The following is a 14,038-nucleotide window of genomic DNA, read 5'->3' as shown; positions in this document are numbered from 1 at the left end:
AGCATGTGCCTCTTAGCAGCTGCACAGTCTGGGAACCTAGAAAGCCAGACCTGCCGCCCCACCCTGGGATGGCGGGAGAAGGTGAGCAGCTGAAGCTCCTTCTGATTTTGGTGCGAAGCCACCTTGTCTGTTCTTTCCATCGCTGAGTCCGATGGAGCCAGGTGGCTTCACTCCCAGGACTCCCTGGGAGCCTGGGACTATGGGTGTCAGAGATACCCCCACCTCCACTTCGGAATGTAGGTGGAGAGGAATCGGACGAGAACTGTCTTGTCCAACTAACTTGATCAATTCTTAGGAAATCTTCAGAAGGTCATCCACTGGGAAAAAAATCACAGTCATAGCAGCCATTGGAGAATATTTGTGTGTGGGCTGCGATCCGTAATGTCACAAAATGTTCACTTGCGTGTCCTAAGTATCAGTTAATTTCTTGCACTCAGCAAACTTTTAACCTTTTAGGAGGACTCATCCACCCCTCAGAGAAGTGAAATCGGACCTCTCTCCTCCCTTTGTTCCATGCTACTCACGTTACCCTGAGAGGGTAGGTCCAAGACAGGACCAGTGCAGGAAATAAAGACCCTTCAGTCTTCGGAGCCAACACTACATTAAAGAGTTACTTGCCACTTTTATCCCTTGTATACTCTGCAGGGAGATTTGGAGATGGACTTGACTTCTCTGGGAGACTGTCACCTGGCTCCCACCGCCTATGGATTCTTGTTCTGTGGACAGATTTGGAGGAGGGGGCACAAATGGGGTTTTGAGCAAAGCTGCTCGAGTTAGAGGAAGGAGCAAGATGGTTAGGGTGAGGAGAAAAGGAGAAGGTTGGTGAGAAGAGGAGAATGTAATGGAGGGCTGGGAGAGAGGAAAAGAGAGGCCGGGCAGAAGAAAGCCTGGGTTGAAAGGTTCTGAAGTTAAGCTGTGGGGTAGGACATCCCAGGGAAGGAAGGGGATCCTATCACCGTCCTGTTCCTGCCTAGGTGCCATAGAACACTCTCCTTGTAGGTCCCCTGGCACTATGGCTTCTTAACTCTCTGGGCTGGTCACATGTCCTGACTCAGTTTTCATATGCAAAGCAAGGCACTGCAGCAGAGGGCCTGTAAGCTGGTCTGAATCCCAGACCGGGAATTCCAGGAGAGTGAGTGAGTTGGAGGGAAAAGTTCAGAGAGCGAGAGGAAGGGCAGAAAAGGGAGGTCAGGGCAATGCAGGGCACTGGGTGGCGCAGAGTAAAGTGTGGCCATTTTTGCCTGTTACACATTTTCTAATATGTTTTTTCAGTAACTTTTAATGAGATATTTACACATCATAAAATGTACTTTGAAAGTATGAAATTCAATGGTTTTTAGCACATTGGTAGAGTTCTGCAACAGTCACCACTATCTAATTCCAGAACATTTCAATCACCCCCACCCCACTCCCCCAGAGGAAACTATCCATCACCAGTCCCTCCCCATTTTCATCTTGGCCCCAGACTCTCCTTCCTGTCTCTATGGATTCGCCTAGCCTTGACATTTTATGGATGTAGAATCATGCCATATGTGGCTTTTTGTGATCACACACAGCTGCTTTCACTTAGCAGTGTGTTCTCCATGCTCATCCATGTGATAGCATGTGTCATACTTCATTTCATCTTAGTTGTTCAACAAGATTCCATTGAATAGATTTATCACATTTTGTTTATTCATTCATCAAGTAATACCCATTTGGATTATTTCTACTTCTTGGTTGTAATTAATGATGCTGAGAACATTCTGATACAAGTTTGTGGACATATGTTTTCATTTCTTTGGGGTATATGCTTTGAAGTAGCATTGCTGGGTCAGGTGGTACTCTATATTTAATATTTTGAGGAACTGCCAGTTTTCCTAAATGGCTGAACCATTTTATGTCACCAGTGATGAATGAGAGTTCCAATTCCTTCACATTTTTGCCAGCACTGTTATTTTCTGTCTCTTTGCTTTTAGTTATCGTACTGGGAATAAAATGGTATCTCATTGTGGTTTAAATTTGTATTTCCTTAATGATTGATGTTGCTGAGTATAATTTCATGGGCTTATTGGTCATTTGAATATTTTCTTTGGGGAAATGTTTATTCATATTATTTTAATCAAGTTATCTTTATTGTTGAGTTATAAGAGATTTTTATTTTTTTTTTAACATATTCTGGATATAAATTCCTCATCAAATAATCACTTGCAAAATTTTCCCCCATTTTTATGTTGTCTTTTTACTTTCTTGATGGTGTCTTTTGAAGCACAAGTCTTTTAAATTTTGATGAAAAAAAAGTTTTTTGATGAAAAAAACTTTATTTTTTCTTTTGTTGCTCATGCTTTTGGAGTCATGTCAAAGAATCCATTGCCAAATCCAATGCCATAAAGATTTACTCTGTTTCTTCTGAAAGTTTTGTGGTTTAAACTAAGTCCGTGATCCATTTTGAATTAATTTTTGAGATAAGGATTCAATGAAATATTTTTGCCTGTGGATATGTAGTTGTCCCAAAATAATTTGTTGAAAAAAACTATTTTTCCCCATTAATTGTCATGGTTGATCATAAATGTAAAAGTTTATTTCTGAACTAACAAGTCTGTTCTATTGATCTACTTTATGTCTATCCCATGCCAATACACTGTCTTCCTTATTGTTGCTTTGTAGCAAGTTTTGAAATTGTGTAATGTGAGTCCTGCAGCTTTGTTCTTTTTCATGATTGCTTTGGCTATTCTAGCTCATTTTCATTTCCACATGAATTTCCTGAATCCATTTGTTCTTTTCTGAACAAAAAGCTGTATTTTTGATAGACATTGTACATTGATTTGGGAATCTGTAAATCAACCTGGTTGAATCCATTTTTATCCTTTGTACTGGATTACATCATCTAACCCACGAACATGGGCTGTCTTTCCATTTGTTTGTGTCTTTTAAATGTCTTTCAACAATGTTTTGTAGTTTCAGTGTACGTGTCTTGAACTTCTTTTGTTAAACATACTCTTAATGTTTTATTGTTCTTGATAATATTGTAAATGGAATTTCTTAATTTCTTTTTCAGATTGTTTATTTTTAGTGTATAGATATACAATTGAGTTTTGTATAGTTATCTTTTTATTTTTTATTTTTATTGGGGGACATTGGGGAACAGTGTGTTTTTCCAGGACCCATCAGCTCCAAGTCAAGTCGTTGTTTTTGTGTTTTATTTTTTTTCAATCTAGATGTGGAGGGCGCAGCTCAGCTCTACGTCAAGTTGTTTTCAATCTAGTTGTGGAGGGCACAGCTCACTGACTAGTGTGAGAATCCACCCGCGACTTGGGTGGATGTTATGAGCACTGTGCTCTAACCAACTGAGCTAACTGGCCGCCCCTGTATATTTATCTTGTATCCTGAAAATTTCTGACCTGGTTTATAAATTCTAATAGCTTCTTCAGGGATTCTTTAGGATTATCTATATACAAGAGAATGTCATCTGCAACCAGAGACAGTTTGACTTCTTCCTTTCTCATTTGGATTCCTGTTATTTCTGTTTCTTTCCCTATTGCTTTGCTAGAACCTCTAGTGTACTGTAGGATAGAGTTGGTGACAGCAGATGTCTTTGTTTTATTCCTGACCTTAGGGAAAAAACATTCAGCCTTTCACAGATGGTCTTTATCAGATCAAGGACAAACTTTATGTAATTTGAGAAAGGCAGCAGAATAAGAATAACCTAGCAAAAAGAACAAGGAAGTGGAATTCTAGAAGGGGAAAAGGTTTAAAAAGGGGAGGGAGGTGGGAAGAAGATGGAAAGAAGAAAGTAAGAACAAACATGAGTAATTCCACAAGTAAAACACACATAAAAGTCAAGTTGGGTGAGTAAGAATGAGTATGTGAAATAAAGATGAAATAAACAAACTGGGGGATGGGGAGTGTACAGGGTAAGAGCACAACTGGGGACCTTGAAAAAATGGCAAGAAAGGAGAAAAGTGTAATAGTATTCAGTTTGGAAGGAATGCCTGAGGAATCGATAGGTCAAATGATGGAAACGGGTGAAGATGCGGAGAAAAATGGTCACTGGGTTATGGCACCAAAAAGAGAAAAAATGAGGCTATGCCTTTGACTCCTGATCTGCATGAGGTGAAGCTAAAATCACAGACTTGTTAGGTAATAAAGCGAGGCAAAGAATTATCACGGGAGAGAGGTTTGAGGGGAGCTAGGATCTGTTTCTGTTACAGCTCTTCTGAGATTTCTGCTTTATGCAAGGATCTCACGCCCCACCTTTTTCTGTGATATAGCAGTATCCTAACATTCACAGGTGGCAGGTGCTCTTGGGAAAGATACTTTAAATATAACATAGGCAACCCAGAGATTCCTGATTTGTAGCAGCTGAGGAGTCAATGAAAACACACCAAAAAATATCACAAAACAAGAAAACCTATAGACTCATTCCAAATCAAAGCTCATTCATGGAGCCCATCTCTTCATCTCATCTGTTCACATAAACATAAAAATCTTGATGGAATTTTCAAGTGACCTGTTAACCTTCTTACCTGCTAGAGGAAGATGACTCTGTTTTTGTTGAACAGTAAGTAACCATTTAACAGATATTTGCCATACACCGAATATGTCCTCTAGGCACGGGGATCTATTAAGTGAACAAAGGAGACTAGAATTCATCTTTTCGTCTAATTCGTGTCTCTTTGCTTGTGCACTCAGTTTGGGAACAAGGAAGGGAATTGCAATGGTAATGATGGTGGTGAAAATGGAAGAATTATCATCAAATAGCCTTATTAATCCTGTATTAAAATGGAGCCCTGACCTGACAACATTCTAAATAGTGGATGTAATTTTCCCACCCTGGGGCCCCATGTTTGGTTTTGCCACTTTCAGGGTGTATGGGACCAGAGCTGAGCAATGACTCAGAGCAGCAGCAGAAGGGGAAATAAGGAAGTGGGCTCTGGGGATAATGTTAGAGGAGACCGATGGCTCATCTGCTTTCAGTACATCCCTCTTCTCCTGGTACTGAGGCAAGGCAGGCTGGCTTGAACTGCCTGCCTGCTCTAAATGTCCTCTTTACTTATAAAATAATAGATTGGGAATGGAGGGGTATGTGTCTGTACGTGTGTGAGATACACACCTCCCACTTTTGGTTTCCAATGCTTACATTATTAATAAAGTTGATTGTGGCTGCCCTTGACGTTCATTTAAATCAGATGAAGTTGTTTGTTTTCCTTAGCATGACACTTGCACAGAAGGGTGCTCTGTATGTTGCCCATGTATGAAAGCCCTAAAGGGGTTTCACGGTGTGACTTTCCACCACCTCTGTGTTCTCAGGGGGCCTGCTCCCTCCCAAGCCTCAAGTGAGGAGGGACCCAACTGTAAGAGATCCGTTGTCTGTGACATTTGATATTTGTTGCTGGCTCACTGTTTTGGTGGGGGAGGTGTCATGCTGAAGTCTGTAGGGGCAGTAGACCATGCACTTTTTGACACTATTACTCATCTCTCTCATGGAGAATGTCACCCAGTGCCACTTCCCCCATTTTTTTTGGTGTATTGGAACTGCCCAAACTCGTGTTGTCACTCATGCGGCAAGTGGCAAACTTCACGGCCTCAGAGAAAGTTGGGAGTGGGGGTGGGGGTAATGTCTTGCCTTCTCTCCCCTTCTTTTTGGTGTTTCTCTGTTGATGAGAGCCCTTGAAACGGCCATGTCTGTTCAGGGGTCTGACAGACTTGTTTTGTACTCCAGCTCTGTGGTGGGAAACAGCTTGCTTCTTCTAAATAGTGGAAGAACATTGCCGGGTTGTAAGCCTCCAGGAGGTGGACTCTTTAACAGCAGGGTCTGTTGGTTTCCGTTTCTGCCCATTACTCTAAAACTAAGGCACAGGTGAAACGTCTTGGTTTTGTTTTCTTGTGGACCAAGGCCTTCTATCTCCCCCTCAACATTTTAATGCACGAGAGGGCTTTCTCTCTGAACATAGATTTGAGCTTACATTTAAACTGTCTTTTCTCATTCGATTGAAAGGAATCTTGAAAACATCACCCATTTCCTGCCTGGGTGCTGTGCCATGCCTCAGTGCCACAGACACACCTTCCCACAGGTCAGGTGGCGTCTGTGGTTCCCTGAGTATAAGGAACCCTGGATGAAAGCAGGTTGGACAGTTTTCTGTGCGAGTCACTCAGCCCATGGGCAGTGCTGAGTCCTTCTACACACCAGACGCTGGGAGAACTCTGCAAACCCAGTGCCCCTCATGCCTATGGAAATACCAACTGACCATTTTCCTGTGAAGCATATTTTGGGCCTGAGGTGCTGAGAAGCGCACACTTTGGGAAAGGCTTTCTAACCTGAAGACGTTCTCATTTCTTATTTTGATTCTACGGTGTTTTACCACGTTCGATTCGTGGAGGGTTGTTATCTAGCTGACTTTATGTCTGACGCATGTGATGTTCGGGTCAGGCCTGCTTGGTGAGGCTGCGTGATCGAATGCAGATGAAGGGGTCAACACAGTCTGGACCCTACCACTCCAGGCCTGTTTCCTAGTGACTGAGAACAAATCCGAGAGGCACAGCAGCATGGGGGCGAAGAGTGCCAGCATCAGAAACACCTGGCCCAAATTCATAAACACCCACCTCTCCTCGACTGACAGCTCCGTGTCCCCGAGCAAATGACTTCTCTTGGTCAGTCTTAGTTTGGCCTCAGAGGGATGTCTGCCTACTAGATAAAATATTTTAAAACTTAGCACTATATTCAGCACGTAGGCAAAGTTCAGTGAATGATGGTTACTATTATGAAAGCATGTCACCTTTGTAAGAAGAGCCCAAAAGGTACAGCCCCTGACCCCACTCATCTGCTCGTTTGGGACCGTGAACTCTTGCAGAATTCCTCTTCCTTCACATCACCCTGGTGATTTACTGAGCACCTACTATGTCATGAGTGCTGTGCAGGAAAAGCATTTGTTTGCGTCGTGTCATGTGATTCCTGCCTCCTTTAAGTCGTTGCTCAGTTGTTTTCTTCTCACGGAAGCCATTTTAACCCTGTTATTTAAAATGGCAAACTGCACCCTTCCCCCGAACTTCTCATCCCCTGCTTTCCCGGACCTACCTTACCCCCGGACCTACCTTCCAATACACTGCCTATTTGCTGTGTTTATTTACTATTTGGTTTTTGCTTATATCCTCCTTGAGACTATACATTCCAAAAGGGCAGGGGATTTTTACAAATCTCTTCCTCTTTTTTTGTTTTAACTGGTGCAGCCTAGATGTCAATATAGCAACTGGCACATCTGAGATGCACAGTAAACATTTGTTTAACACATGTGTGGATGGTGCTGACTGCACAAAAAAAAAGTGTGACCATATTTTACAGATAAAGAGAATGAAGTTTGGTAAGTTATGTAATTTTTTTTTTTTTTACAGAAAGGAAGGGATATTTATTGATTAACAGTAGTTGTCTTTTTATAAGTTATGTAAATTGACGAAGGGGATAGCTAGTAGGCTTTGGAGTCTGGGTTTGAATTCATCTGAAAGCCCAATCTCTTGACTGTTTTTCTCTACCGCTCTTATCACCTCAGTCCACTTGGGGTTTTTCAAGAGATGGTTTCTATCTGCTCAAAAAAGTACCTCTCATTTTTGTCAAGTAACAGTGAGTGAGGGCCCTTTGGTGGCAGAGCCAGGTGGTCTGTGCAGGAGAAGGCCTGTCTTCTTTGTGTCACTCCCTTTAGACACATCCCACGAGGTGGTGTTTGTGTCCTCACGTGTCCCAGGGGGTTAGCTAAGCCTTCGGTATGACTGAGAGCTGTGAGCGTAAGTGCCAGACCAGGTGTGATCTAAGCAGCAGGTACGACGCTGCGCTCATTTATCTTTACTTTCCTGTGACAAGAAGGTCTGTAGTTCACCACTGGTATGTGAATCCCTAAAGAGCACATTGTGGAGTTCTTGACAATCTGAGTGATGACTGAAATCCATTTGTGTATAGAAAGGGCAACGCCGCTATTACTATGCCACTGCTCCCAGGACCTTGTAAGCTGAGTAGCGTCTCTGGATCGTAGTTTGGCTCCAGTTTTTCTGAGAGTTTATAGGTGTCCCTTGGGGAAGGCAGTGGGCTTGATCGTGCACGAGAAACCTAGGAGTGACCACAGTTGGGGCTGTGGCAGAGCTGTAGTGTGGACTAGGCTTTGGGCATCTGATAGAAACGTGGTCAAATGGAGTGACTGCTCTGTGTTTTCTGTTTTGTATCTCACCACCTACCACAGCCCGCAGGAATGGGGTAGAGCAGGGTGAGTCTTTGTGTGAAAGACATGTCCTCAGCTGGCCTCAGCAGAAGGGTAGAGAGGAGAAGCACACTTCAGCCATGCAGGAGGAAGACCACCAAGGATGGGTAAGGACGTGGGCCTGGCTCACAAGCAGATTCTGTGCTTGGGTCCATAAGATGATTTCACTGAAGTGAGAGTCTTCGTGGAGACAGTCCCGATCAGATCTGTCTTTTACGTCACATGTCTTCACTTATGCCCCGTTGGCTAGATTCCAACTTCCTGCCTGGAGTCTAAGGGTCTTTCTGCTCGAGTTCTCCAGGCAGAGTGGGGGAAGATGGCAAGAGTTGGTTGCATTCAGCATTCACTCTGCACAGCTCCTCACTCTTGTGTTTTGGGTCAGGCACTCATGCCCTCTATTACACCTGCTGTCCTCCAGACCCAGAATCCATCGGTCACCCTTTCAGAGAACAAATCTTCAGACTTCTGCCAAGGCGGGGAAAGGGAAATGTGGAGATGGTGAAGGAAGCTTCTGACTGCTTCTGAAGTTGTCTTCACTTGATCTTATTGCAGACAGCCCTATTACCCCAAGTCCCAGAGAGCTTGGGGCTCCTGAGCCCTTGGAAGATTCTATGATGTTAACTGGGTCAGTTCTTCCCAGCTTAGTGTACTGTCCCTATGGGATTCAGCCTTCTCAGACCTGGTAAGTTGGCTATCATTTGTCCATCTCTCTCCAGTTTCCAGGTTGTGGTGCTGTGATCTCGTCTTCCATTGTCCCCTTCTTGTGGATTTGTGTCTTTTGAAATCTGCCTTTACGTAGTTCTGGTTTTAGGCAGGAGTGAAAATATGTGTGTGTGTAAAATTGGGTTGCTACAAATGACTGAGACGGTTGGGAAACATTTCTATTATGCGAGTTTCATGGACCATGGATCGTTACCATCACCATGACCAATACTACTCCTATTGGTGTTGCATTCAGGAGTCCAGGGGTTCTAGCTTTGCCGATTTAGTGTACTCCCTTCCCCAGGGACCTAGAATTTACCCTTGGACAGGCAGATAAAAAGATGCATGGAGAAGCCATCACATTAAGGAATGTTAAAAATAATTAAGGGCAGTGTTAATGCACTAGTCAGTAGCCTGGCTGAAGACACCACATTGGACAAAGGTGGCCCAAACCTTGTCCACTTCGCTCTGCTTGAAATGTCGGACATTTGTTTAAAGTCACAGAGTTGGTGACTGTTTTGGTTAAATGGGCTTAAAATAAAAAAGTGAAAGAACTTCTGTAAATATGACAAATCTTTTTTAACTGTCAACTAAATTTGTGGGACAAATACAATGACAGTGTGATATCTTTAACTTAAAACATTTGGAAAGGATTGAAAGTTCCGAAGTACAAAGATTATTGTTGAGTTATGGGATTTTGAGTGATTTTTTTAAAAATGCCTTTTTCCCCCTGAAATCTCCGAGTTTTCTTTATGATGTCTGGTCCTTTAATTATCAGAGAGAGAGAGAGAGAGAGAGAGAGCGAGAGAGAGAGACAGAGAGAGACAGAGAGACAGAGAGAGAGAGACAGAGAGAGAGAGAGAGAGAGAGAGAGAAGCAAAATGATGAAAAGATAGTATAGAACTGATTTTTATATCTTAAGATAATAAACATGTTCTACTAACCACCTTAGATTAGATCTTCAGAAGGCATGCTTCCTATTTTACCATTCCTTTTGAGCTCACACACATTTTAAAAAATGTAATTTCAATGTCTCGATTTATACAAAATACCATGTTAATTTGTGAAATGTAGGTGTCGCTAAGGATTAGTTAGGAACAAAGACCTCTGCCTATTGCTGCATTTCATTAACGTGTTGCACTTAAAACAGGGAGTCCCATAGGAATCCTACCCTTGAATTTGAATGAAAATGTAAAGTTTATGTGTTTTTTGTTGTTGTCTGCTTTCTAAATATATAACCCCTCATATATGCACAAGGTATCCATACACAGGTAAAAATAAAAGGACATTTTGAAAAATTAGACAAGTCACCTGTGCTCTCCTCATCTGTTCAGGGGCTGGACGGTCTCTTCCAGCTGCCGAATTCTCCTTTTCTGGGATTCCACCCAGAAATCTACCTGAGCAGGGAAGCTGAGGGAAATGCTATTCTTAAGGTTGCCACATGGTGGTGCAGTGACTCCTTCCAGAAACTGTGCTGAGCTTCCCTGAAAGCGAAGTGACTACACCCAAAGTTGTCTTTCCAGAAGATGCCTGAACAGTTTGATATGCTTTTGGTTCCTGGCTAGAGCAGAAACTTCATAATTTTCCTGTACACGAAAATGTCGGTTAGGATTCTGCCAAAGGCAGGGCCCATGCATGTGGCTTTACTTCTCTTCTGGTCTTGTGAATGAAAGAGGTATTTGGCATTGAACTGTGTATTTGTAGATGGTTTTCATTTGTTCTCTTTAAAGCAATGAATTAAATAATGATTCTTAATTTATTGGCTGCCTCTGTCATCAGTTTTTCGTTAGCCTTAGTCAGCTGTCTCTTGGCCCCACATCTCCTCTCTTTATGCCCTGACTCTTTCTTCATGAAGTTATACCTCCTGACTATTATTCATCCACTCTTCAACTCATCACGATTTGGAGGCCACACTCTCTTCTAAAGGTCATTGGGGAACTTCATATTGCCACACCCAAGGATGCTTTCTCAGCCTTTATCTTACACCCCATCCTAAAACCCTCTGGCCTTTCCTTCCTCACTCCAACCTGTCCTGGCAGCCCTCCTGCTTTTTGGACCATCCCTTTCTGGTCTTTATGGACTCTGCCTTTTTCTGTGTCGTCATGAACCCCTGGTGGACCCCAGGATTCGATCCTGGCCCAAGGCTCCATTTCTCTCTGTACACACTTTGCTCAGGAATCCCATCACTATCGTTGTCTTATCTCTCAGTGGAACAATGATCAATGCCCGAGTTTTATCTTTAGCTTTGACCTCACATGTGATCTTTAGTTTCATATATCCTATAGGAATCACAAATTCAGTATATCCCCAAACTGTCCTGATTGTCATTCTCTGATCATCACCTCCTGTCCTCATCACCAATCTCCCCACAATGTACTATAGCTTTTCAATTTCTAGCTTAATTACTAGCACTACATACAATCCAGTGGCCCAAACCAGAGACTTTTGGGGTCTTGTGAGACTTTTCATTTCCCTGAAACTTCTGTGTCTAGGCAATCAGCATGGTGTAATGTTTTAGCTCTTCAATATTTTTTCCAATCTATGTCTTTAGCCCTATTCCTAAAATCAGTCTCCTCCTGCAAGTTCTCATTATTTCTTGCCTGGAGCATTGCAATATGTAGTTCCCCTTCTCCCATCTTGCTTCCTTTAAATCTGGTCTCTACAATGTAGAGAGAATACTCCACAAAACCCAATCATTTAACCATGTTGCTTAAACATCGTTAGTGGTTCCTTATCATTTACAGATCAGAGTGCAAAGTTCTTAACAGTTTACAAAACCCCAGATGCCTGGCTTACTGCCTCTGCTTACTTCCTTTCTTACCTCTCCCCAGTCCTTGCTTCAAGCTCCTCCCTCCCTTCACACCTTTCTTTCTTAATAGCTCTTACTCATCTTTTAACATTCTCGTCACATGATATCTTTTCTGGAAGGTTTTCCCTGAACTCCTAATTGGATTAAATGCCCCCTCTCCTCCCCATCACAGCACTGTGTTTACCCACAACTCTCACTTCCCATGTTTTAACGAAATGGTACATGTATTTACGTATCTGTCTCCTCCACTGGGCAAGGGTTCCTAGAGTGGAGGGATCACTTGTATTCATTGCTTTTGTCCCCAGTTCCTAGCACAGGGGCTAGTGCATAATGCATGTTCAGTAAATTTTGATTGAACAGAATTTAAGATTTTCTGAGGCTCAGAGTCCTTGAGGGTGCTCTGTGAAATCTGTTCAGTTCTAAGAAAATTAAACAATGGTTTTAGTTGGGGCCAGTTTCCTGGAAGAGAGAAGACTTGAGCTGTGCCATGAAAAGTGAGGTGTATGGGTTTGAACTAATAGAGAAAAGAGAGGGTTATCATCAGGCAGAATAAGCAAAGGTGAGAAGGCATGTGTGGAGGACAGTACAGAAACAACACTAGGCAGATATTACGTTTCTGATGTGCAGCAGTGGGAAATGGGTTAGAACGGGAGGAACTGGCTTAGTAGACACTTCTGTGAGGGGCAGATGAACCCGGGACTTGCCACCATAGGCAGAGCAAACACTTGAGGTTGGTGACTAGAGGAATGACATTTTCAGAGGCACAGTGTAGGAAGAGCAATCGAGCACAAGAGACAAAATGAATCAAAGTGGGAAACAGTTGGAATCATTGTGACCAGTAGGAAGCTATGGCAGCTGGAGAGGTGCCAGATGGTAAGGGGGGCTTGGACCAGAATGGCAGCTGTGTGAAAGAAAGGAAAGAATTTTTGAGCCCAAAACAAAACAAAACAAAAAAACAGAGATTATATATTGTGATAACAGAGAATGGAGGGTCATGACATTTTTAATGAAACAGCAGGAGTTGGGGGATACAAGTAACCAAAAAGGGACTTTGAAATGGAAGAATGATTTGTGGGCAGCAGGTGACTGGGTTTGAAATCTTTGAGGTGATGAAACTTCACAATGCTTCATATTTACTAGGTGTGCTGAAGAGGTGCCGTTATGCAGTTGAGTGGGTAGATGAACTAATGAAAACTCAGGGAAAGGGTTCCTCAGGCAAATGAAACCAGGCTGCTGGCATGCAGGGTAGACGGAGTCGGGAACAGTGATATACATTTAGGAGTTAGCTCAGCATTGTGAAAACTGCTCAGGTACCTGAACGTCTGAGGAAGAAGTGGGGGAGAAAGGCAGAGGCCCCTGATGTGAGCTTTGGGAAACTTCCTGTTTGAGGTAAACAGAAGAGCCATCAGAAGCCATTGAGGGGCTACGGCCAGATCTGTTGATCTGAGTCTAAATAAAGTGTAACTCAGTTGCGAGCCTCCCAAGTAGCCCAGAGTTGTTTGAACCAATCAGAAAGCAAATTTCCAATCATGAAGAATAGATATACTTAACATATATGGCCTGTAAGTAGCCAGACCAAATGAAAACTTTCCTAGGTCAATACGAGCAAAATGGATATTCCGAGAGAAAAACGGGTAGGAGGCATATAAGCAGGGAATTTCTGAAACAAATACAAAAGTCTAAAAAACATGCAAAAAAGTATTCAGCTGTACTGGAAATAGACGATACATTAAAATAATAGGATATGACTTCGTTGCTTAGCAAACTAGAAAATTCTTAATTAAAAAACAATACCCGAGTTAGCACTGGTATGAGAAAAAGGCATGTGGTGGAAAAGTAACCTTGTACAAACCCTCTGGATGACAGTTTGGTGGGATTGGTCACGTTTAACCCAGGGAACTGGTTCAGGGGGTTCTTCCAACTTAAAGAAAAAATAATCGCTTGGCCCCTTTATATAAATATAAACGTTCCTTTCAGCTTTGCTAATTCGGAATAACACAAACTCTTTCTAACTGATCATGATAGTTATTGAAATTATTATATGCATTGAATTGTTTTTAACTTTTATTCTCCTAAATATCTTGCATGAAAGTCCTTTTCATTGTAACTTCTTTCTTATATTATGCTTTACACGTGGATTATTTTCAATTGGTATTTCTATTGCTTAATTTATGGCATTTAGTTCTGCTCATTTACAATTGCACTTCTACAAAACTCTGCCAGCCTCGTTGTTAAGAGTCTCCTTTTGATGTGGTAGACTGTCTGTCTCCCCACACTGCTTCATGGACGTTCCTCTTGCAGACTC

The sequence above is a fragment of the Rhinolophus hipposideros genome (assembly GCF_964194185.1).
Source record: "Rhinolophus hipposideros genome assembly, chromosome: 19".
In the NCBI taxonomy this organism is placed as follows: Eukaryota; Metazoa; Chordata; class Mammalia; order Chiroptera; family Rhinolophidae; genus Rhinolophus; species Rhinolophus hipposideros.
Note: the sequence above shows the minus strand (reverse complement) of the source record.